Raw genomic sequence first — 26946 nt, 5'->3', positions numbered from 1 at the left:
TGAGAGAGGCCATTAATTGTAGAACATACTTTCTGATTAGTGCAGTGTAGGTTCAAGTTATTTTATCACACTTTGTGACTACTCCCAGTTAATCCTTGCGTTAAGTTCTTGAGAGTACATTTCTAGGTATCAGAGGCAGGCCTGTTTGTTAGCAGGGGTTATCAGAAGGATTTGTGGGTCACTGTTGTCTGGTAGAACTTTGTTTAACTGCCTGAGAGAATTGGAAAGGAATTTTTAGCAGTTTACTCTAACCGAAGAAAAGTAATATTCCATTCGAAACATTAACTCTGTTTCTCTCTCTACAGATGCTACCGGACCTGAGTATTTCTAACACTTGAGACACGTCAAAGTTTTGTGTCTTGCACTCATCAGGACACTTTGCAAGAATATCAATGTAAGGAGAAAACAACCTTGACCAATCAGGGTCAAGCTGCCTGGTTTAAGTTTCAAACAATGCTTGGCAGTTAGCCATCTTCAATTGGTGTCTTCTCCATGGCAACACTTCTACCAATTAAGAATCCATTTGCTAACCAATCAGCAACACTTCTCGTACAGTATAAATTGTTGTTTTTCTCTTATATTGATATTCTTGCAAAGTGTCCTGATGAGTGCAAGACAAAAAGCTGCGATTTGTCTCTTTTTTCAGCAACACTCAAGTTCTGTACTACCAAATGACTATTTATTTCCAGCACTTTATTTTTATTTCCCTAAATTGGTCTGTTTTGTTTGATTTTTTTGCCTCTGTCAAGAGATTATACTATTAATATGGTTTTATTTATTCATTCGAGGGATGTAAATGTTGGTGGCAAGACCAGCATTTATTGCCCATCCTTAATTGCCCTTGAGAAGGTGGTGGTGAGCTACCTTCTTGTGCTGCAGCTGATCATGTGATGTAGATCCACCCATAGTGCTGTTAGGAAGCAAGTTCTTGGATTTTAACCCATTGATGATGAAGGAATGGCGATATAGTTCCAAGCCAGGGTGGTATATGATTTAGAGGGGAACATGTACGTGGTGTTCCCATGTGTCTGTTATCTTTGTCTTTCTAGGTGGTAGAGATTACGAGTTTGGGAAGTGCTGTCGAAGAAGCCTTGGGGAGTTGGAGTGCACCTTGGAGATGGTATACACTGCAGCCACTGTGTTCCAGTGGTGGAAGGAGAGAATGTTTAAAGTGGTGCTGGATGGGGTGCCAATTAAGTGGGCTTCTTTGTCCTGGATGATGTTGAGTTTTTTGAGAATTGTTGGAGCAGCACTCAACTAGACAGGTGGACAGTATTCCATCATACTCCTGACTTGTGCTTTGTGGATGATGGACAGGCTTTGGGAAGTTGGGAAAATTCCCAGCCTCTGACCTCTTCTTGTAGTCACAGTATTTATGTAGCTGGTCCAGTTGTGTTTCTGGTCAATGGCAACACCCCAGATATTTATTAATTTGGGTTTTTGAGAATGATTCAATGTAAAGGGGAATAGCTTAGATTCTTCCTCATTGGAGATCGTCATTGCCTAACACTTTGGTGGCATGAATGTTACTTGCCACTTATCAGCCCAAGCCTCAGTGCTGTGTGGGCGCAGGCTGCTTCATTATCTAAGGAGTTGCGAATGGAACTGAACACTGTGCAATCATCAGTGAATATCCCCATTTCTGACCATATGATAGAGGGAAGGTCATTGATGAAACACCTCAAGTTGGTTGGGCCAAGGCACTGTGTTTATTATGTTGCAGGGCCAGCAATCCAGAGAGTGCAAGTTCAAACCCCACAAGGAGAATCTGAGAACTGAATTCAATTTAAAACATGGAAATAAAAATCTGGTGTCAGTATTTTTTTTTTAAATAGTAACCATAAAGCTGGCAGATTGTCATAAAAACCCAACTGGTTCACTAATGTCCTTTAGAGAAGGAAACCTGCTGACCCTATCCATTCTCGTCTACAAGTGGAAGGATAACTAGAGATGGACAATAAACAGCAATCTTGCCAGGGATGGCCACATTCCAAAAATAAATTAAAATGATTGGGGAATGATATCAGGTCAATGATGAACACTGGCTGCTGTTTTTATGCAATGTCATGTCCCAGGAATGAAGTGTGCCTAACTAGGTCCTCTTCTTTCCAAGGTACAAGGGTAGTGTTTGTTCGAATTGCACATTTCTCCAGCAATGAATCTGTCCATAAGCTGGGAGTTTCATCCATAGCTTTCATATTTTTGTTTAATTTTCTTTTTTCAGTTCTGCTCAAATAACATCTAATGAAATTAGCCAGAAGCCAATCCTTGCTCTTTCTGGGTCAGAATTATTTTAGAATTTCACCATCATAAAAAAATTTGAACCAAAAAAACTGGAAGTATCTCAAATAGTAAATGCTTACTGAAGTGCTCACAAAGTTTGATGTTGAAAGGAGTAGTAGACATGCAATGGCATTACCATCGCTGAATCCCCACTATCAACATCCTAGGAGTTGCTATTGACCAGAAACTGAACTGGACTAGCCTACCTAATAAATACTGAGGCTACAGGAGCAGGTCAGAGGCTGGGAATTCTACAGGGGGTAACTCACCTCCTGACTCCCCAAAGCTGGTCCACCATCTGCAGGGCACAAGTCAGGAGTGTGATGGAATACTCTCCACTTGCCTGGATGAGTGCAGCTCCAACAACGTTCAAGAGGCTCAACACCATTCAGGACTAAGCAGCCCACTGATTGGCATCCCATCCACAAACATTCACTCCCTCCAACACCGATGCACAGTAGCAGCAGTGTGTACCATCTACAAGATGCAATGCAGGAATCTACCAAGGCTCCTTAGACAGCAGCTTCCAAACCCACGACTGCTACCATCTATAAGAACAAGGGCAGCAGATGCATTGGAACACCACCACCTAGAAGTTCCCCTCCAAGCCATTCACCATCCAGAATTGGAGATGCACAGCCGTTCCTTCACTGTCGCTGCGTAAAAATCCTGGAATTCCTTCCCTAATAGAACAGTGTGTGAAACTACACCACAGGAACTGCAGCGGTTCAAGAAAGCAGTTCACCACCACCTTTTCCAGGGCAATTAGGGGTGGGCAATAAATGCTGGCCTAGCCAGTGACACCCACATCCATGAATGAATTTAAAAAAAGACATACTCTTGCAAACCTCCTACACCAACTTGGAGCGGCTTCCCCAGTCAAAATTAACATTGATAGAAACTGCACTCACACGGCAGAGCACTATAACCTTGAGCATGTACCTGAATGCCATAGGACCACGCTTAAAGATTCTGGCTGCACAGCACAGCACCAGGCCCCTTGATAAGTGCAAGCCTGTCTTCTACGGTGGCTCAGTGGTAACAATTTTAGCACTGAGTCACAATGTGATGGATTCAAGTCTTAATCCAGAGAGCTTGTGCGCACAAAATCTAGGCTGACACACCCAGTGCAGTAGGTACTGATGGTGAGCTGGAAGTCTTCCGGAGGAGACATGAAACTGAGACCTGTCTGCCTTCTCAGGTAGATGTAAAAGATCCTATGACACTATTTCTCCCAGGTCTTGGGCAACATTTATCCCAGGTTAACAGGTTATCTGGTCATTATCTCATTCCCATTTATGGGATCTTGTGTACAAGCTGGCTGCCGCATTTCCTACATTACAACAGTGACTACACGTCAAAAGTACTTCATTGGCTGTAAAACACTTTGGGGTGTGATGTTGTGAAAGGCACTGTATGAAAGCAAGTTCTTTTGTGCTTGCCTCTGTCACTCATTACTTTTATCACTCTTTCCCTGCTTCAGAGTTTGATGAAACTCCAAGTGTAGATGGATTTTTAAATTTTATCTTCTGAAAATCCATATAACTCTACAGTAGCTACATAAGGGAAATTACCGAATATAATGCTGTTAACGTTGGGTGTAAGTCTCGGATTTAGATAATTTAGATAACCTGAGCCAAAGAATATTAGGTAGGAATTTACAATCAAGTATTAAGTTAACAAAAACAGGGGAGCGAAACTAACTGCATAGCCTTGACAAGGGCCCAGCACAGCCAAGACAGGCCAAATGGCCTCTTATCTGTATTATATGGTTCTTTCTTTCCCTATCGTGAGAACAGGCAAACATTTCCCAGAATTGCACTAAGTGCACTAGCAGGCAGGTAAAATGGAATCCTACCCGCTGATGAAAATAGTGGCTTTTCACGCCACAGCGACCCGAGCCTGCCTAATTATTTATTCATGTCCGGTAAACACGTGAAACACGTGTTTCCAGGGTGGGTGGGCCCTCATTCGCCCGCCTGCCAACACCTCGCTGTTGGATCACACTGGCCACCATCTTTGAAAGGCAGCCGCCAGCAAAGCCTCATCGCCACCAGCTCACCACCGCTGTCCAGGAGACTCGGCCAGCAAAGCCTCATCACCACCAGCTCACCACCGCTGTCCAGGAGACACGGCCAGCAAAGCCTCATCACCACCAGCTCACCCCCGCTGTCCAGGAGACATGGCCAGCAAAGCCTCATCACCACCAGCTCACCACCGCTGTCTGGGATACACGGCCAGCAAAGCCTCATCGCCACCAGCTCACCACCGCTGTCCAGGAGACTCGGCCAGCAAAGCCTCATCACCACCAGACATGGCCAGCAAAGGACACAGGATGGGCAGCAATGTCACCAACTCAGCTTGGGAGGTGGTGGCAGTGGTGGTCAGTGCGAATGCCCTGCAGAGGAGGAAAGCCAACCCGTGCCACAAAAGGATGAATCGTCTCCTCCATTTCGCCAGGGTGAGACACTCTTTTCATCACTCCCAACTCACACTCACAAACCCATCACACACCCACAGGGCCCTCACTCACTGCCAGTGCAAGGGGCAGCATCATTCACTCTCTCACACACGTCATTGTTCTTGTCCGGTCCATGGGATCACGCACCACTCACATAGGCCAGGCATATTTACCATCTGGCCCAGAAGGATTCCTGATACACTCTCCCCATCTCTATCTATGCAGGACAAACTGGCTCATGACAGGAGGGAAGGGTCACAGACAGATGGAGGGATACCGGAATTCAAAGTTCTGACAGAGCCATCCAGCTGGCCAGCGATGACTGAGATCGGTTCTCTGCTAACAGTGAGGTCGGTGCCGCTCTACCAAGTGGGGATCCAGCAGTACAACATCCATCAGACAATCATGCTGTGAGTGATGTGCCCTCTTTCACAGGCCACTGCCATGCACTAATTATCTCCCCTTGCTTTCATAAGCCGTCTGCCAAATAGCTGACAGAGTCCATGACCCAGAGCCTCCAATCAAGCCCCGAAGAAACCTCTGAAGAGGAATCTGAATGCACCCTCCCTGAAGTCCCATCACAGCCTCACCCACACCCTCCACCAGCACAGAGATACACAGCTTGGTGGGACCTGGCTTTAGAGTAGCCGCAGGATCACAATCTAGTGATCACATCACACTGCCTGATCCACAGCAGGCGGAAGCAGGGACTTCCCAGGTCCCCGGCACTCGGAGGATTGCTGGAGGCCAGAATGTTGCTTGAGTCCGAGTCAGATGATGAGCTTCTGTACTCAACAGTTGCTGGAGCTGCAAACTCAAGCTCGGGAACATCAGGAAGGGATGTCCACTGCACTCCTCAGATTGCAAGGCACAATGGAAGAGTCCGTCCACCTTCACTGAGGTGATAGGGCTGGCATTGCAACGCACCAAGGTCAACACTGGCAGGATGGCAGCCGCCATGGAGACCTTGGTCCAGTACGTCACTCCTGCACTGCTGCATGGGCTCAACTCCATCACCGATGCCATAGTTGGCCTCCAACACTGTGTACACGAGAGGGATGCTCAGCAGCTCAATCTCACTTCAGCTATGAGTTGCGCTCAGAGTCAGCCAGGGGCCCTCGGGCACCAATAGGGAGGAGGATCAGCAGGTGCACGCTGTGAGCCCATCCACCCAGGTGACTATAGGAGTGACTGGCCCATCCGAATCCCCTCTTCCTGTGACCTCTGCAGATCCAGCTCCACAGGCCGAGGAGGGTGCCACTGCCACACAGCAGGGCCCCGAAAGCAGGCCGGGGCCCTCCTAGTCACAGCCCTCCAGAGGACACCCGCCAAAGTCATCACAGACAGGGCGTCACAGTCAGCAGGCTGCCTCCACCTCCACTGTGCATGTCCAGGGAGCACCAAGATATAGCCGCAGGGTTAGGAAAGTTAGGTGAAAGTAGTTGCACAGCCTGGGCATGGGGGTTGATCACTTGTACATACTGTTCACTATTGTCAATAAACTCCTAAGAATGTCTCCCTGCCCGTGGCTCCTTGTTCTGATGAGCAGTGTTCTTGTCACTCAAATGTGAAACCTTCCTGCACAAGATAAAGGCAGGTGTCTCAGTCCAGGGCCTCTTCCCTGTGCTCTGTGCAGCCTTCAGACCACAGACCACACTCCCTGGACACATTACTGATGCCTGCACCTCGACGGTGCTGGTCATTGCTGCCAGAATGGAGTGGGCAGGTGTCACAGAGTTCCATCATTCTCTCTGTGTGGCTCTCAGCACCTTTAAGGTGCTGCTGGTCCCCATAATACTAGCTCTGCGACCAATGCTGTGCACCAACTCCTGAAGAGCTGAGGTGGACACATCATCAGATGCTTCTAAAGTTTCATGGCTGCATCTCTGAAATGGCCCTGATCATGGAGAAATTAGACATTCTCAGAGGTTATGTGAAGATCTATGGAGTGTCCTCACTGCAAGTTGTCATCATCCTGTGATCAAGTGACTATTAGGGCCTCCACATGACAGGAGCATTCTCTCAGAGGGTACTGGCGCAGCCATAAGCCAGACTGAAGCCAAATGTTCACAACTGCGATGTGAGGATCTACGGGGACACCTCATTGCATGTCGTCATCATCCTCCACAATTCCGGCAGCTATGAGGGCCTCTCGAATGTGCCTGCCTGGTCTAGCCTAGCCGTCGTCGTCTTCACCGTGGACCCGTCACCCTCATCCCCCTCAGCGGCATCCTCGTCGGAGATGTGCAGCTCCTTCATCTCTTCCTTTGCCAGCTCCTCACCCCGTTGCAGCACCAGGTTGTAAAGGACGTAGCTGACAACGACGATGCGTGACACCCTCTGTGGACTGTATTGCAGGGCTCCCCCAGACCGGTCCAGGCACTGGAACAGCATCTTCAGCATCCCGATGTTCTGCTCCACTAAGCTCTGAGCTGCTGCATGAGCTTCATTATAGCGTCGCTCTGCTGCTTCTGAGGGTGCTGCACGGGTGTCATCAGCCACGGCCTCTGTGGGTAACCCTTGTCCTCAAGGAGCCACCCCTGCAGCTTCTGTGGACCCTGGAAGATTTCGGGGATCTGTTTCTGTTTCTGGTGGTCGCACACCAGCTGCACGATGAGCGAGTGGAAGCCCTTGCTGTTGATGAAGTCCACTGAGTGTAGCAATCGAGACTTGAGCGCCACATTAGTGCAGTCAATCGCACCCTGCACCTGTGGGAATCCTGAGATCAGTCCAAATCCAATGGCCCTTGCATCCTGGCTGTCCCGGTCCCAGGTGAAATGCACAAAGTTGTTGCCATGGAGAAGATGCATCCATGACCTCATGGATGTATTTGTGGGTGGTGGATTGTGAAATCCCACAGAGGTCACATGTGGAGCCCTGAAAGGAGCCACTAACATAGAAATTGAGCACTGCAGTCAATTTCACAGCCACTGGCAGTGGATGCCCTCCATGTCCCCTTGGCGTAAAGTACTGCAGTAAGTAGCAGATGTGAGCAACCAGGTCCCTAGACACGTGCAGTCATCGGTGACACTGGTTCTCAGTCACCTGCAGGAATGGCAGTGGCTCCTGGGCAGCGGCTCATGGGCAGCGTGTGCAGGAGCTCCCGATGCCCCTTCTTCATGAGGTTGCTGCTCCTGTCTTTGCACGGCCAGGTGCCTCGGTCACTCTCTCCTTCATCTTCTATGCTCTCTGTAGGCCATCAGGCATACATCTAGGTCACCAGGATTCATGATCCTGACGTGGTCCTCCTACACCATGAAAAAGAGAGAGATGTGGTTATCATGGCTGTACTTAGCACCTTTCCTGGCCCTGTGTGACCACCCTTAATGCTTTCTAGAGAATGCTGGTCACCCCTCGGATGGCCAGAGATGAGTGCGCTACATGGCTGGCCTGTCAGCCTGCTACATGGGGGACACTGGTCCAAACAGGGATGCTGAGATTGCAAGGGGCTGTGAGCACCTCCAGCAGTGACTGTTACATGGCCAGCATTGGCGAGGAGATTGTACAATGTGTGTGGTCCAACAAAGTGGTGGCAGACTCGAAGTCTGTACCAGGAGGGGTGTGTGGGGGCAGGGGTTGCAGGGTAAGGTATGGAGCGTTTGGTGGCCCTTTGGTGCCTCTGCATTACTTGCATGGGCGGCCAGGCTAGGAGCCTGACCCCAATCATATCACTGTGGCTGCGCCTGATCTGTTTCAGTTGCAGAGGCCTGGTCAGTTTATACAGGTGTCCCTAAAGCGTGGCCACTTCCCTCACTTACCCAGCCCCCCCATCTCGATTACCTGTGCGCGGGATGCAGCGCCAGGGCAGCACTTGACACCCCACCTCAGCAGTCACCTCCAAGGCTGGCCAGTACTTGCCCCTGACACCATCCCCCGACCCTCAGCAGTCGCCTCTGGAGCCAGGCATCAGTTGTCCCCACCCCCTGGTGCCCCTGAGGCCTGTAAACAATGGGCAAGCTGTGGCGAACGCTGCTGCTCACTCACCTCAGTTCCCCCAAAGTGAAGGCCGCCAAGTGCACATGGCCTGCGTGCTGCTGTGAAACATGTCGACGTGCTTTTCCACCAACGTGGACTGACAGTACAGAGGAGTTCCAAGAGCCTGGCAGGATGGCCTTTTAATTATATGCTAATGTATTATAATTAGCTCCCCGCCGACCGACAATCACAACCTGCCGTCTCGGGGTTGTGAAGCAGGTCGCACTATACTCTCCGCACACACCACCTATCACACCCGCTGCCAGCGGGCTCAGAAACATGTTGTGCAGATGCGGCATCCACACAGACCCAGCAGGTCTGCTTTCTCAAATTAAATTTTAAAATTGCTGGTTGGAAGAGTTTTAAGATAAAATGTAACTATTTTTTGCCGCATTTTCTTCCGCATTTGGAAAGCACTTGCTCCATCTGAGGCAGAGTCCACGTGCACCAGCAACATGTAGCTGCCTATTCCAACAATGGGTAAACAGGCAGGCTATCATATCATAGAGGTCATCACAGCAGATGCCAATCCTGATTTTACCTGGCATGTAAGCACTTTTCAACAGGGTCCCTAGGCAATGATCGGGAACAGCAATTCTAGCTGCATGAAGGGGTGGGGAATGGAACAACAGTATTACCTGTACTATAGTCCCAAACTGGGATTAGCTAGCCCAGCAGAGAAGAGGGATCAAACCCGGAACATTAAGGTCTGTATGGCTCTGATCTTACTGGGTATGTGTACGCATTAAGGAATCAGGTGTGCTCCCAAAAACAGAAAAGTCAAACTTTCATCGCTAACATGCTTTTCATGGCCTCAGGATGTGCCTACAGGCTCTGAAGCCAATGAATTTTTTTTTTGTAACTAAAAACAGCAGCCCAGAAAGATCCCACAAACAGCACAAAGGTGAGTAGCCAGTTTATTTGTTGGCAGACGGATCCTTAATGCCCTGTCTGAAAGATGGGCCCTCTGACAGTTCAGCACTCGCTCAGTGCTGCAGTGAAGCATACTCAGCGCCTGGAATAGCGTTTGGTAGAATCAAAACCACAACCTTCCAGCTCAAAGTGTGACCACTGAGCCACAGGTGAATTTTACAAGTATGCAGAGTTTAGAAACCACAAAAATTTTTACTCTTGCAAAACATTCCAAATACTAATGGAAAACCGCAACATATAAAACAGAAAAATTTGATTTCATAAATTAGGACCAAATGCAATTTGCTCCTACATACCTAAGGACAGCTAGAACTCCCTTCTTAATCGCGACTCTCAGGAAGCTGCAGCAGCAGTTCCAGGTTTATTAAAAACTCAATTTGTCTGTCTGTCCCTAAACCACTACGAAGATAAGACACTGAAGAACAAAAACGTGTGCAACTGAAAGGGGAAAATATCACTCTTCAAAAATAATTGTGTTTTTGCTCTTAATAATCAAGGTGCTTCCTGTATGTCTGGTCAGGGGCCGCGCTCATGAATTCCCAGACAAGAGTGGAAAAGGGAAAGCACGAACAGTGTAAAGAAGTAAAAAAAAGGAATTGGTTTTGTTCAGTTCATTAGCTGAGATTACAAGTTTAACTTACAAAACCAGGGGTCAAGAATTCTCATTAACAAGGGGGCTGTGCACAGCTGCAGGGGTTGGATCAAGAGGAGACCCAATCTTATGGCTAACGATACATTTCAAATCTGTCTTTGATCTTCTTCCCACAAGCCCCCCCACCCTTCCTTTTCTTTTGGCAAAGGAGTCGATTTTAATTGTAGCTACACGCCGCACTAGACTTCTGCCTGAAAGCCAGCCTCCACATCTGCAGTGTGAGAGGCTCCAGTGATATTGGGTGCAGTCCACAGCCTCAGGCAGATTTTAATGGCTCCCCTTTCCATTCGAGCCTCAGATTGCTTGCCACGTGACTCCCTATTCAGTTTAGCTGCAGGAAAGGACATTATTTCTCGCTCTGAGCTCCTGATCCAGACTCTTCAACAAGGTAAGCTGTAAGATGAGGAGTGGGAGCTGTCGCTGTTTCAGGAATCACTTTTCACAACAAATGTAACCTTACCCTTTGATTCAGAAAACTCAAGATAATTATCTAAAAACATGCAAAAAGTTACATTTATAGAACAACTCATCTGATCATATATTTCCAAAGTACTTCACATGTAACATGAACGACCTGCATTTATCTAGTGACTTTAGCACAGAGATAAATCCCGATATCTTCATAGAAGCATCGTCAGGCAAAAAATGAATGCAGATCCAAAGCAGGAGACACAAGAAAGTGGTGACTAAAGCCTTGGTCAAAGGAGTACATTTTATAAAAAAAACATTTAAAGGAAGAGAGAGAGAGAGAGAGAGAGAGAGAGATGTGGTTTTAGGTATGTCTGCCAATCATCGAGATCCCACAGAGGGATCATAAGTTCATTGGTATATTCAGGACAGACTCTTATAACAATATGTTCTGGAACTAACCAGGGAACAGGCTATTTTAGGCCTGGTAATGTGTAATGGTTAATTAATGATCCTCTAGGGAAGAGTGATCAAAACATGGTAGAATTTCACATTCAGTTTCAGGTTAGGAAACTTGGGTCTGAAAATAGTTTCTTAAACTTAAATAAAGACAATTGCAAAAATATGAAGAAGGGTTGGCTAAAGTAATCTGGGATAATAGGTTAAAAGGCAAGATGATAGATAAGCAATGGCAAGCATTTAAGGTGATATTTCAGAACTCTCAACAACAATATATTTCATTGAGAAAGGAAGACTCTATGAGAAGGATGAAGCTAACTAAAGAAGTTAAGGGTAATATCAAATTGAAAGAAACGGTGTGCAATGCTGTGATGATAGGCCAAAAGATTGGGAAAATTTTAGAAACCAGCAAAGATGACTTAAAAAAGGAGAAAATAAAAAATATGATAAACTAGCAAAAAATATGACAGATGGTAAGAGCTTATACATATATAAAAAGCGAGAAAGTAGCTAAAATAAACATTGGTCCGTTGGATGAAACCTGGGAATTAATAATGGGAAACAAGGAAATGGCAGGGACTTTGAACATTTTCATCATGGAAGACACAAAAAGCATCACAAGAATAGTAGAAAATCAGGGGACAAAAGGGAAGGAGGAACTTTAAATAATCACAATCACTAGAGAAAAAGTACTAGGAAAATTGCTGAGAATGAAGGCAGACAAGTCGCCTGGACATAATGGGCTGCATCCTATGGTCTTAAAAGATGTGGCTGCAGAGGTAGAGGATGCATTGGTTACAATGTTCCAAAATTTCCTAGATTCTGGAAAAGTCCCAGCTGATTGGAAAACAGAAAACCTCAGGAAAGTAGGGAGTCAGAAAGCAGGAAACTACAAGCTAGTTAGTCTAACATATGTCTTTGGGAAAATGCTGGCATCCATGATTCAGTTAGCAGTAGCGGGGCCTTTAGAAAATCTTACATTTGTATGGGGCGAGGGGATGATGCATAAAAGTTCACATTCAGAAAAACAGTTTTGTGGGACATTACAGGGCTGCAGCAGCTTTCAACAGGTGGAAGAGGCGAGGGTAGCGGGAAAGGGGGAGGCTATGAAGGGAGTTAAACATGAGAATTTTGAATTGGAAACACTGGAGTACCAGAAACCAACGTAGGTGTACAAGGACATGCATGATGATGAGAGGGACTTGATGCAGGATAAAATTTAAGCAGAGCTTTGGAGGATGGGAGATCAGTCAGAAGAGCATTGAAATAGTCAACCGTGGAGGTAACATCGGCGTGGATAAGAGTTATGGCAGTAGGGCATGGCAGAGATGGGTGATATTATGGAGGTGGAAGTAGTGGTCCTTGTGATGAAAATGTGGAGTTAAAAGCTCAGCTCAACGTCAGAAAAAAATGACAAATTTTACAGAACAGAAACAGCCCATTCAGCCCAACTGGTCTATGCCAGCATTTAGACACCACAGCAGCCTCCTCCCATTCCACTTCATCTAACCCTAGCACCCTTTTATCCTTTCCTGTGTACTCATCTAGTTTTAATAGGACACTAAGATTGTAAACAGTCTGGATCAACCTGAGACAGTGGCTGGGGAACAGAGCAGAATCAGTGAGGGATTGTCATGGTAACCCATTTGCTTCGCCAATGTCCTTTAAAGGAGGAAATCTGCTGTCCTATCCAGTCTGGCCTAGATATTACTCCAGACCCACAGCAATGTATTTAACTCTTAGGGCTGAATTTTTCCCCAGTTGGGGGGTTGTGTGGGAGCAAGGGCAAACCTGATCGGCGCCCCCCCGATTGAGTGCGTGCCGCCATTTTACGTGGGCGGGCCAATTAAGCGCTGAGCACTCCCTGTGTGGGTGGGAGGTAGGGGGGGATTCCGAGTCGGGGCCTGCGCTCGTTCATGCATGCGCACGAAAGAGCACAGAAATCTCCCTGAGGCACGGAGGTGCCTCACGGAGATCAGTTTAAGCTCTGGAATATTTAATAAAGGTGAAAAAAATTTTAAGGACATGTCCCCTCATGTGAAACTGTCACATGAGCTGGGATACATCTTTTAATTTTTTCAAAAATTTTTTATTTAAATAATAAGCCCTTCATGAAACCTGATCCCACCATTGGATGAGGTTTCATGAAAAATGCAAAGGCCGCCTGGGCTCTTCACCTGCCCCGACAACCTTAAGGTTGGATGGGTAACATTCTTAACAACTTTAATTACCTTGTTAATGGCCTTAATAGGCCTTTGACAGTTCCGGGGGGGCGCACAGCCGACGCAGTTGCGCACCTGCCGAACTGAAAATCTCAATGACACGCGGTGATGTTGGGACACCGGCCTGACAGGAAAATTCTTCCCTTAATTGCTCTTTCCAATGCCCCAGCAAGTCACTCTGTTGCCAACATGGTGGCTCCCCACTTTTCAAGGGCAATTAGGGATAGATAAATGCAGGCCGAGCCAGCAACACCCACATCCTGGGAATGAATGGATAAAAAATGTCAGTTAATTATTTATTAAAAAACCTAGTCACCCATTTAGGCAAAAGTAGCAGCCATTCTATACCCGGAAACAGCAATGTGATGAATGACCAGTTTAACTCTTGACGTTATTAGAATCGATCATTGAGGAGGTTATAGCTGGGCACTTAGAAGAGCTCAAGGCAATTGGGAAGAGTCAGCATGGTTTTGTGAGAGGAAAGTCATGTTTAACCAATATATTGGAGTTTCTTTAAAGAATAACATGTGCAGTGAATAAAGGGGAGTCTTTGGACATACTGTACTTGGATTTCCAGAAGGCATTTGATAAGATGCCACATCAAAGATTATCAGGCAAAATAAAAGTGCATGGTGTTGTAAATAACATATTAGCATAGATAGAAGATTGGATGGCTGGCAGAAAGCAGAGAGTATGCATAAATGGGTCTTTTTCTGATAGGTAGGATATGACAAGTGGCATCCCACAAGGGTCTGTACTAGGCCCTCAGCTTTTTACAATTTACATCAATGACTTAGATGAGGGGGGTGAAGACATGGTAACTAACTTTGCAGATGACACAAAGATAGGTAGGAAAGTATGTTGTGAAGAGGACCTGAGGAGGTTACAGATGGATATAGATAAGTTGAGTGAGTCAGCAAAGATCTGGTAAATGGAGCTTAATGTGGGAAAATGTGAAGTTGTTCACTTTGGCAGGAAGAACAAAAAGCAGAGTATTACTTAAATGGAGAACAGATGCATAATTCTGAGGTGCAGAGGGATCTAGGTGTTCTAGTACAAGTCACAAAAAGTTAGTAGGTACAGCAAGTAATTAAGAAGGCTAATGGAATGCTATCCTTTATTACGAGAGGGATTGAACATAAAAGTGAGGATGTTATGCTTCAGTTATATAAGGCATTGGTGAGACCGCACCTCGAATATTGTGTGCAGTTTTGGTCTCCTTATTTAAGGAAGGGTGTAAATGCATTGGAGACGGTTCAGAGGGGGTTTCCTAGATTGATACTTGGAATGTGTGGGTTGTCTTATGAGGAAAGGTTGGCCAGACTGGGCTTGTTTCCGCTGGAGTTAGAAGAGTGAGGAGTGATTTGATTGAAGTATACAAGACCCTGAATGGCCTTGACAAGGTGGATGTCAAAAGTATGTTTCCTCTTGTGGGTGAGTCCAGAACTAGGGGGCACTGTTTTAAAATTAGGGGTCACCCTTTTAGGGCAGAGATGAAGAGAGATGATTTCTCTCAGAGGTTTGTGTGACTGGAATTCTCTGAAACCAAAACTGAAAATGCCGGAAAAACTCAGCAGGTCTAACAGCGTCTGTGGAGAGAGAAACAGGGTTAATGTTTTGAGTCCATATGATCCTTCTTCAGAGCTCTGAAGAAAGGTCATCGGGACTCAAAACATTTACTCTGTTTCTCGCTCCACAGACGCTGTCAGGCCTGCTGAGTTTTTCCAGCATTTTCAGTTTTGGTTTCAGGTTTCCAGCATCCACAGTATTTTGCTTTTATCTTTGGAATTCTCCGCCTCAGGTGGTGGTGGAGGCAGGGTCATTCAATATTTTTAAGGCAGAGGTAGATAAATTCTTGTTAGGCAAGGGAATCAAAGGTTATTGGGGGTAGATGGGAATGTGGAAATCAAAACACAAGATGATCAGCCATGATTTTATTGAATGGCAAAGCAGGCTCGAGGGGCCGAATGGCCTACTCCTGTTCCTATTTCTTATGTTCTTATTTTCAAAGTTGCAGAAAAGATTTAAGAGAATGGTTTCAGGGATTATGGACTTCAGTCACTCCTGCTCTACTGATTCCTAATAAATCAGCCCGTCCCATTCATTCCCACAGCACTGAATCCAAACCCATTTTTGCAAGATACAGCAAAGTGAGACAACTGAGTGCAGTTTAGCTTCAATAGGAGCCAGTGATGATCACTAAACTCTTAATTTTTTGCATGGGGCGGAATTTTCCGAGCCCGCTGGTGGTGGGTGTGACAGATAACGTGTGTGGAAAACATGGCGTGACCTGCTTCATGACGGAGTGAAGGGAGGTCATGATCGTCCGCTCAGCCCACCAACGGCGGGCCCTGTTTCCCACCATCGGTTGGCGGGGAGCTAACTGTAATACATCAGCATGTAATTAAAAAGCCATCCCACCAGGATCGTGGAACATCTGTCCACATCGGCAGGAAAGCACACCGAAATGTTTCACAACAGCACACGGGCAACGTGTACTTGGCGGCCTTCACTTTGGGGCAGCTGAGGTGAGTGAGCAGCAGCGTTCACCACAGCTCGGCCTCAGGGGCACCGGAAAGCTGATGCCTGGCCCCGGAGGTGACTGCTGGGGGGGGGGGGGGGGTGGTGACCCGGGGGCAAGTGCCGGCCAGCCTCGGAGGCAACTGTTGCCAGTGCTGGGGGGTAGGGGTCAAGTGTTGCCCTGGCGCTGCATCCCGCGCACAGACACTCGAGGTAGGGGGGCTGGGTAAGTGAGGGAAGTGGCCACGCTTTAGGGACACCTGTATAAACTGACCAGGCCTCTGCAACTGAGACAGATCAGGTGCAGCCACAGTGATATGATTGGGGTCAGGCTCCTAGCCTGTCTGCCCATGCAAGTAATGCAGAGGCACCAAAGGGCCAGCAAGCGCACCATACCTTACCCGGCAGCCCCAGACTGCGAGTCCACCACCACTTTATTGGACCGCACACGTTGTACAATCTCCTCGCCAACCCTGGCATGTAGCAGTCACTGCTGGAGGCGCTCACAGCCCCTTGCAATCTCAGCATCCCAGTGTGGACAGGGCAGCCATGCAGCACACTCATCTCTGGCCATCCAAGGGGTGACCAGCGCTCTCCAGGAAAGGTGCTAAGTACAGCCATGATAACCAGGTCTCTCTCTCTTTCACGCAGCAGGAGGACACATCATGACCATGAATCCTGGTGAGCTAGCTGTATGCCAGATGGCCTACAGAAACCATAGAAGATGGAGGAGAGAGCGACTGAGGCACCTGGTGCACTAAAGGCAGGAGCAGAAACCCCATAAAGGGGCAGCAAGGGCTCCCGCACACGCTGCCCAGGAGTGACAGGGAGCTGTGGCAGTTCGGCGCCTAGAGACGCCCAGGGTCTATAGACCCTGTTTCCCATTCTTGCAGATGACTGAGAACCAGTATCGCTGACAACTGCGCATGTCTAGGGGGGTGGTGGCTTACATCTGCAACCTACTGCAGGAGGCGCCAAGGGGACATGGAGGGCATCCACTGCCAGTGGCTGTGAAAGTGACTGCGGTGCTCAATTTCTATGCCAATGGCTCCTTCCAGGGCTCCACAGGTGACCTCTGTGGGATTTCACAATCCACCACCCACAAGTGCATCCATGAGATCACGGATGCCATCTTCTCCATGGCAACAACTTTGTGCATTCGCCCGGGACCTGGACAGCCAGGATGCAAGGGCCAATGGATTCACCCTGATCTCGGGAGTCCCACAGGCGCAGGGTGCGATTGACTGCACTCATGTGATGCTCGGGTCTCCGTTGCTACACTTGGTGGACTTCATCGACTGCAAGGGCTCACTGAACGTGTGGCTATTGTGCGATCACCAGAAACGCATCCTGCAGGTAAGCAGACGGTTTCCAGGGAGTGTGCACGATGCCTACATCCTGAGTTGCTCACAGATCCCTGCAGTCTTGCAGGGAACCCAGAGGCTGCAGAGTTGGCTCCTTGGGACAAGAGCTACCTGCAGAGGTCGTGGCTGATGACACTGTGGTCTGAAGGCTGCACAGAGCACAGGGAAGAGGCCCTGGACTGAGACACCTGCCTTTATCTTGTGCAGAAAGATTTCACGTTTGAGTGACAAGAACACTGCTCATCAGAACAAGGAGCCATAGGCAGGGAGACATTCTTAGGAGTTTATTGACAATAGTGAACAGTATGTACAAGTGATCAACACCCATGCCCAGGCTGTGCAACTACTTTTACCTAACTTTCCTAACCCTGCTGCAATGTCTTGGTGCTCTCCAGATATCCACAGCAGAGCTGGAAGAAGCCTGCTGACTGAGACGTCCTGTCAGTGATGACTTTGGCAGGTATCCTCTGGAGGGCTGAGACTTGGTGGGCCCTGGCCTGCTTTCGGAGTCCTGCTGTGTGCCAGTGACACCCTCCTCGGTCTTTGAAGCTAGAGCTACGGAGGTCACAGGAAGTGGTGATTCAGATGGGCCGGTCACTCCCAGAGTCACCTGGGTGGATGGCCCCGGAGTCTGCACCTGCTGATCCTCCTCCCGATGGGTGCCTGAAAGCCCCAGGCTGACTCTATGAGCGGAAGGAGTAGCTGGAGTGAGATCGAGCTGCCCAGCATTCCTCTCACGTACATACTGTTGGAGGCCAACTATGGCATCATGATGGAGTTGACCCGCACAGCAATTCAGGAGTGACATCCTGGACCAAGATTTCCAAGGCAGCCGCCATCCTGCCAGTGTTGACCTCGGTGTGTTGCAATGCCGGTGCTATCACCTCAGTCTGAAGATGGACGGACTCCTCCATCGTGCCTTGCAATCTGAGGAGTGCAGTGGGCATCCCTTCCTGATGTTCCCCAGCTTGCCTTTGCAGCTCCAGCATCTGTGACATGGCCGAGTCCAGAGGCTCCTCATCTGCCTCAGACTCAGCAACGTTCTGGCCTCCAGCTGTCCTCTGAGTGCCGGGGAAGTCCCTGCCTCCACCTGCTGTGGATCAGACAGTGCGATGTTCTCACCAGATTGTGATCCCGAGGCTACTCTAAAGCCAGGTCCCACCGAGGTGTGTGTCTCTGCGTTGGTGGAGGGTGTGGGTGGGCGCTGTGACGGGACTTCAGGGAGGGTGTCTTCAGATTCCTCTCCAGAGGTTTCTTTGGGGCTTGATTGGAGGCCTGGGTCATGGACTCTGTCGGCTGTTTGCCAGATGTGCCTGCGAAAGCAAGAGGAGATAATTAGTACATGGCAGTGGCCTGTGAAACAGGGACACATCACTCACAGCATGGCTGTCTGATGGATGCTGCACTGCTGGATCCTCACTTGGTAGAGCAGCATCGATCTCACTGTCAACACAGGACCGGTCCCGGTCATCGCCGGCCAGCTGGATGGCTCTGTTTTCGAATTCTGTCAGAACTTTGATCTCTGGCATCCCTCCACCTGTCTGTGACCCTTCCCTCCTGTTGTGTGCTTGTTTGTCCTGCACGGATAGAGATGGGGAGAGGGTATCAGGGCTCCTGGTGGACCAGATGATAAGTGTGCCTGTCCTGTGTGGGTGGTGAGTGGTCCCATGGACGGGATGAGGACAATGATGGTGTGTGTGAGAGGGTGAATGGTGCTGTCCCTCACACTGGTAGTGAGTGAGGGCCCTGTGGGTGTGTGATGGGTTTGTGAGTTGGGAGTGATGAAAAGAGTGACTCACCCTGGCGGAATGGAGGAGACCATTTATCCTTTTGGGGCACTGGGTGGCTGTCCTCCTCTGCAGGGCGTTCGCACTGACCACCGCTGCCACCATCTCCCAAGCCGGACTGGTCACGTTTCTGCCCATCCTGCGGCCAGAGCGGGGGGTACATCACATCCCGGCGGCCCCCACAGCATCGAGCAGTCGCTCAAGGGACTCGTCGTTGGGGTTGGGGGGGGGGGGTTTGCCGTCTTTTTTCGTTTGCTGGCCGTGTCTCCCAGACAGCAGTGGTGAGCTGGTGGTGATGAGGCTTTGCTGGCCGTGTCTCCTGGACAGCGGGGGTGAGCTGGTGGTGATGAGGCTTTGCTGGCTGTGTATCCCGGACAGCGGGGTGAGCTGGTGGTGATGAGGCTTGGCTGGCCGTATCTCCCGGACAGCGGGGGTGAGCTGGTGGTGATGAGGCTTTGCTGGCCGTGTATCCCGGACAGCGGGGGTGAGCTGGTGGTGATGAGGCTTTGCTGGCCGTGTCTCCCGGACAGCAGGGGTGAGCTGGTGGTGATGAGGCTTTGCTGGCCGTGTCTCCTGGACAGCGGGGGTGAGCTGGTGGCGATGAGGCTTTGCTGGCCGTGTCTCCTGGACAGCGGGGGTGAGCTGGTGGTGATGAGGCTTTGCTGGCCGTGTCTCCCGGACAGCGGGGGTGAGCTGGTGGTGATGAGGCTTTGCTGGCCGTGTCTCCCGGACAGCGGGGGTGAGCTGGTGGTGATGAGGCTTTGCTGGCCGTGTCTCCCAGACTGCGGGGGTGAGCTGGTGGCGATGAGGCTTTGCTGGCAGCTGCCTTTTAACGATGGCGGTCGGTGTGATGGAACAGCGGGGTGTTGGCAGGCGGACGAATGAGGGCCCACCCACCCTAGAAACGTGTGTTTCGTGGGAGTGAATAAATAATGAGGTGGGCTCAGGACGATGTGGCCTGAAAACCCGCCATTTTTGTTGGACTGTAAGATAAGAGGTGCCAGATTCCCCCCCCAACCTAAAATGTTAGTGGGATGGGGTAGGGGGCAGTGACAAGGAGAACAGCAGCTGCCCTGCAGCCAAACTGGCCATTAATAGGCTGGAGGCGGGACTTCTGCCCATCAGGAACCTGCCTCAGAGAGCTACCAGCTGATCAGAGGCCAGCAGCTCTCCAGCACTTCGGGACAGAGAAGTGCGGCGTTATATCAGGGTTCAGTACGTTTGAGGTTCACCCGTGCCAAGCTGGTAGACACTGGTGGCAGGAGAGGGGGTTTTACGGCCTGGGGTTTGAGAAGCCATGATCGGAGGGCAATAAAACAGGATGTACGGGTGAAAACAAAAATGTCTGACATTTTTTTTGAGAAGAACTCCTGTATACATTTGAGCACAAAGCAGCAAAGTCGCTTCACTACAGCTTCAGGAGCCGGAAAATTATAACATTTTTTATATTCTGTAGTGAAAAGCAAATGCTTCTAGGCCATTTCAAGTGGGTGGGATTATTAAAGTGGGTGGGAACATTAGTTTTCCTTTGTTTACCTTCTATTACCATCAAGAAAGCGACCTTAATATTTCAACATTTCAATGTTACCGCACTTGGTGTATGTAATACAGCTTGAAGTCCATTCTAGTAACAGAACATGACCTTGCTGGGTTGTGTACATGTGAAAGTGGTGAGAGTAGGCATAAATGGGTCTTCTTCAGGTGGCAAGGTGTAACAAGTGGTGTGCCACAGGGATCAGTGCTGGGGACTCAAATGGTTACAAGTTATGTAAATGACTTGGATAAAAGGATTGAAGAGATAGTTGCTAAATTTGATGACATAAAGATAGGTAGGAAAATAAGTTGTGAAGAGGACATGAAGAGGCTACAATTAGATATAGAGAGGTTAAGTGACTGGGCAAAGATCTGGCATCTGGAGTATAATGTGGGGAAATGTGAAATTGTCCATTTTGGCAGGAAGAATAAAAGAAAAGCATATTATCTAAATGGTGAGAAACTGCAGAGCTCTGAGGTGCAGAGGGATCTGGGTGTCCTGGTGCCTGAATCACAAAAGGCTAACATGCAAGTATGGCAGGTAATTAGGGAAGCTAATAGAATGTTATCATTTATTGCGAGGGGAATTGAATATAAAAGTAGGGAGGTTATGCTTCAGATGTACAGGGCACTAGTGAGACCACGTTTGGAGTAGTGTGTACAGTACTGGTCGCCTTATTTAAGGAAGGATGTAAACACGTTGGGAGCAGTTCAAAGAAGGTTTACCAGACTAATACCTGGAATAGGTGGCCTGTCTTAAGAAGAAAGGTCGGACAAACTAGGCTTGTATCCACTGGAGTTTAGAAGAGTAAGAGGTGACTTGATTGAAACATATAAGATCCTGAGGGGTCTTGACAGGGTGGATGTCAAGAGGATGTTTCCTCTTGTGGAAGAATCTAGAACCAAGGGTCACCCATTTAAAACAGAGATGAGGCAAAATGTTTTCACTTAGAGGGTTGTGAGTCTTTGGAACTCTCTTCCCGAAAAGGTGGTGGAAGCAGAATCTTTGAATGTTTTTAAGGCAGGGGTGGATAGCTTCTTGGTAAGCAAGGGGGTGATAGGTTATTGGCGGTAGGTGGGATGCAGATTTCAGGTTATCAGATCAGCCATGATCTTATTAAATATTGGAGCAGGCTCAAGGGGCTGAATGGCCTACTCCTGCTCCTTGATTGTATGTTCAAAGCAAAGTACTACGGAGAGGGAGAGACAGAGGTTGAAAAAACATTTCAAAAGGTGGAATTCCATAATTGAAAAATTGGAATTCTGCCAAAAGGCAGAAATTTCTCATTCCTGGTAAAACTTTGGCGTGAAACAGGGGGGCCTCCAAAGGTGCCTCCCTCCCCGCCACCAGCCCACACAGGAAGCTTGCCGGGATTCCGCTTGGTGTGGGCCTCTCCCACCACAGGTTAAATCCCAGGAGTGGCAGGATGAGGCCCTTAAGTGGGCATCAATGAAACCACACTGCTGCTAGTCTAAGTGTGACGGGGACAAGGGGACAGGGGTAGGCAGCAGCTAGGCTGCCCGCTGGACTAGAGGAGATCTCCCGCTGACAAACCTCCTGGCAGAGAGGCTTTAACTCCAGCCATAGAGTCATTACAGCATGGGAGGAGGCCATTCAACCCATTAAGTCCATGCAAGCGCTCTGTAGAGAAATCCTGTCACAGAGTCAACCTCCCGCTCCATATCTGTAGCCTTGTCAATTTATTTCCCTCAACTGTCGATCAAATTTACTTTTGATATCTCTGATCATCTCTGTTTCCATTACCCGAGGGGCAAACGAGTTCCAGGTTATTATCACTCCCTGTGTAAAAAAAAAGTTCTTTCTCACTTCCCCACTGTATTGCAAATCCAAAACCTTAAATCTCTATCCCCTAATACTTGTACGATCAGCTAATGGGAATAGATTTTCTTTGTCTACTTTATCTAAACCTAACGTAATCTTGTAAACCTCTAGCAATCATCCTTTGCTCCAATGAGAACCACCCCAGTTTCTGCAACTTAACCTTGTAGATAAAACCCACACCTGGAACCATTGGCAAATCTCCTCTGACCCTCTCAAGGATACTAACATCCTTCCTAAAGTGTGGTGACCAGAACTAGACATAATACTCTAGTTGTGGCCTAACTGGAGCTTTCTAAAGGTTCAGCATAACTTCCCTGTTTTTGTGCTCAATACCTCTATTTATGAAGCCCAAGATCCCAAATGCTTTGCTAATCACTCTCTCAGTATGTCCTGCTACCTTCAAAGATTGATGCACATGCATCCCCAGATCCATCTGCTCCTGCATACTCTTTAGACCTGTGCCATTGTCTATATGGTCTCTCCCTATTCCTTCTGCCTAAATGCACCACCTCACACTTCTCTGAACTAAATTCCATCTGCCACTTGTCTGCCCATTCTGCTAGTCTAACCAGTCCATTGCAATCAACTGGCATCATCCTCACTGTATGCCACGCCTCCAAGTTTGGTGTTATTGGCAAATTTTGAAATTTCACTTTCTACTCCAATATCCAAGTAATTTATATACAGAAAAAGCAATGGTCCTAGCATTGTCCCTTGTGAAACACCACTGTCTCCCATCCTCCCGTCTGAAAAACAACCATTTACCACAAGAATAAGCTTTCTGATGAAAGATTATTGACCTAAAATGTTAACTTTCCTTCTCTCGCTACAGACGCTGCCTGACCTACTGCTTATTTTCAGCATTTTCTGGTTTTATTTCAAAGTTCCACCATCCACTGTATTTTGCTTTTGATTTGTGTTCCCTTGTTGTACTCTTGCGTGTAACTTCTAGTGTTGCAAATTTACTGTTTCTATTTTCTATCTTAGAATTCCTCACTAAGGTCACTGGTCAGTTGATTCATTTCCAGGTTGAAAATCAAAGAATTATGGAATGTTATAGCACAGAAGGCAGCCATTCAGCCTGCTTGACTGTGCCAGCTCTCTGCAAGAGCAACTCACATAGGCCCATATCCTCACATAGACCCTGCCTTTCCCCGTAGCCTTGCAATTTTTTTCTTTTCTGATAATTATCCAATTCCTTTCTGAAGGCCTGGAATGAATTTGCCTCCACCACACTCTCAGGCAGTGCATTCTAGACCCTAACTACTCACTGCATAAAGAAATTCCTCATGCCTCCATTGCTTCTTTTGCCAATGGTCTTAAATCAGTGCCCTCTGGTTCTCAACCCTTCCATCAATGGGTACAGTAGGGGGAACTATTTAGTGTGTCCAGACACCACATGATTGTGAACATCTCTAACAAATTTCCTCTTAATCTTCTCTCCTCCAAGGAGAACAGTCCCAGCTTCTCTAATCTATCCACGTAATTGAAGTTCCTCATCCCTGGAACCATGTGAGTTTTTTCTGCACCCTCTCGAAAGCCTTCACATTCTTCCTGAAGTGTGGTGTCCGGAATAGGACACAGTATTCAATTCAGACAAAGGCAGCATCTTTAAAGGGTCATCTTAACTTCCTTGCTTTTGTACTCTATGCTCCTATTTATAAACCCCAGGAACCCAAATGATTAATTAACCACTTTTTCCACCTGCCCTGCCACCTTCAATGATTTGTTCACATATACACCCAGATCTTTCTGCTCCTGCACCCTCTTTACAATTTTAAAAAGCTCCTTCTCTCCCATCTTTTCTTATGACTCAGGCCCTTGACATTAGGAAACAGTCTTGTGGCCCTTCTCTGTTCTGCCAACAATACTTGAACGGAGACCTTGTGGCTCTTTGCACAGAAACTGAATCAGCACTTAAGATGTGATCTGATGAATGCTTTGTACAGTTTGGACAAAATCTCCTCAGACTTGTATTCCAAGGTTTTGGTTGTGTAGTTTGACAATTTATTAGCCTTATTGATTGTAGCTGGGCATTAGTTAGCCAAGGAGGAACCAACAGATATGGTAAATGGGGAAAATGTAGTAGATGTAGCATACATGGACTTTGGGAATGGTTTTGATAAAGTACCACACAGGACATCACTGGAGAAAATGATGGAGTATGAATTTAAAGGGAGAATAGCAAATTAAACTAACAATTGATTAAAGGGAGAAAATTGAGAGGAGGTGTTAGGAGTAGTTTTCCAGAGTGGGTAGCGGTGTTTCAAAGAGTTAGTTCTGAGGACACTTCCATTCATGGTATAAATCAATGGTTTGGGTGTGGAGCTAGAAGCAATGTTGTTCAAAGTTGCAGATGATGTCAATGTAGGAGGACATAGTTAATTATTTAGAAGACCAGAGGAAGTTGCAAATCAACAGGTGGAATGGGTTAAAAAGTGGCAGAGGCATTCAATATCAGTAAGTGTAAGGTGATGTTTTTGATAAAAAAAATAAAAACAATTATCATACCCCGAATGGGTATAGGCTGGGTGCAGTAGAACTGAGAGATTTGAGGCGACAGGTTCAAGTGACATTGAAGGCAGCTTCTCAGGTTGAAAAGGCCACAATAGCCTAATGGAATTCTAGGTTTAATCAGTAGAGGTCAAGAAACAAAAGCCAAGCGGTAATGATGAGACTTTACAAAATCTTTAAAAACCTTGAGTTAAGTGTACAGTGCACAGTATTGTGCTTGACACTATAGAGAGGATATTCACAGAATGGTTACAGCACAGGAGGCCATTCGGCCCATCATGTCTACACCGCAGCTCACCTAGTGCCATCCTCCTGCCTTCTTCCCATTACCCTGCAGACTGTTTCTTTTCAAATAATCATCTAATTCCCTCTTGAATGCCTCGATTGAACCTGCCTCCACTACACTCTCAGGCAGTGCATTCCAGACCCTCACCACTTGCTGTGTGAAAAAGTTTTTCCTCACATCGTTTTTGCTTCTTTCACCAATTACCTTAAATCTGTGTCCTCTGCTTCTCAATCCTTCTGCCAAAGGGAACAGTTTCCCCCCATCTATCTTCATGATTTTGAGTACTTCTATCAAATCTTCTCTCAGCTTTCTTTTCTCCAAGGAAAAGAGTCCCAACTTCTTTAATCTATCTTCATAACTGAAGTTTTTCATCCCTAGACTCATTCTCATAAACATCTTCTGCACTCACTCCAATGCCTTCATATCCTTCCTAAAATGTGGCGCCCAGAACTGTACACAGTATTCCAGCTGAGGTCTAACTAGTATCTTATACAAGCTCAACATAACCTTTTTCTTGTATTCTATGCCCTTATTTATAAAACCCAGGATACTGTATGCTTTATTAACTGCTCTTTCAACCTGTCCTGCATCTTTAATGACTTATGCACACATATGCCCAGGTCCCTCTGCTCCTGCACCCCTTTAGAATAGTACCTTTAATTTCATACTGTCTCTCCATATTCTTCCTCCAAAGGCTCGATCGAGGCATTCAAGAGGAAATTAGATGATTATTTGAAAAGAAACAATGTGGAGGGTTATGGGGAGAAGGCGGGGGAATGGTACTAAGTGAAATGCTCATTCGGAGAGCTGGTGCAGACATGATGGGCTTAATGGCCTCCTTCTGAGCTGTAACTATTCTGTGAAAATGTATCATCTCACATTTCTCTGCATGGAACTTTCTCTGCCACCTATTGACCCATTCCAATTTGCCTGTGTCCTTTTGAAGTCCTACACTGTCCACCTCACAGTTTACACTGCTTCCAAGGTTCGTATTGTCTACGAACTTTGAAATTGTTCCCTGTCCACCAAGGTCTAGGTCATCAATACATAACAGAAAAAGCAAGGGTCCCATTACTGACCCAAAGAAAATCCACTACAAACCTTCTTCCAGCCTGAAAAACATCCATCAACCATTACACTTTGTTTCCTGTCACTCATCCAATTCTGCTATTGATATTGAGGTTTTAAAGAGAGTACAGCACATATTCACTGGGATGCTGCCTGGTATGAACAAGTAAAACTATGAATAAAGGCTTTGTTTACTTTTTGTCAGAACAATGCAGTTTATTGGACAATAAGATACAAGTGTTTAAAATGACTACAACTAGTCTCAAAACTCCTGGCTCTTTTTTAAACCTCAGAGGTCAAGGTTACAACTCACAAAACCAAGTCGCCATTAATATTTTCTTTGACTGTAGAAAACAGCAGCCCATAACTCTGTTTGTTACATTAATAATTAATAACCAAAAATAAGTGATATTCTATTGTTTCGTAGCAGAACGTTACACCATATTTAAGCCAAATGTCCAAAGCTATTGTTAATGTCAGAAGATTTGTTGCTAGTTGGCACACGGCCCTTTCAATTGGGTTTATCCTGCCCACATTGATGGGATGAAAGTTTACCGTCTCTGCTGACAATTTGAATTTTGGCAGTTTCGTGTAGTCCCTTGTGGGCATAGGCCAACAGCATAAAACTGCCCTTGTTT

The 26946-nt window shown here is 47.2% G+C and overlaps 1 protein-coding gene across 3 annotated transcripts in view; it reads right to left on the bottom strand.

Annotated features, from left to right (window-relative positions):
* LOC121280139 (transcription initiation factor TFIID subunit 4-like) overlaps window positions 1-26946 on the bottom strand; it is a 333722-nt gene that overhangs the window by 65828 nt on the left and 240948 nt on the right. The window lies entirely within an intron of this gene.

This window comes from Carcharodon carcharias, chromosome 7, assembly GCF_017639515.1.
Source record: "Carcharodon carcharias isolate sCarCar2 chromosome 7, sCarCar2.pri, whole genome shotgun sequence".
Lineage (NCBI taxonomy): Eukaryota > Metazoa > Chordata > Chondrichthyes > Lamniformes > Lamnidae > Carcharodon > Carcharodon carcharias.
This window is presented reverse-complemented; position numbering and strand designations above follow the sequence as displayed.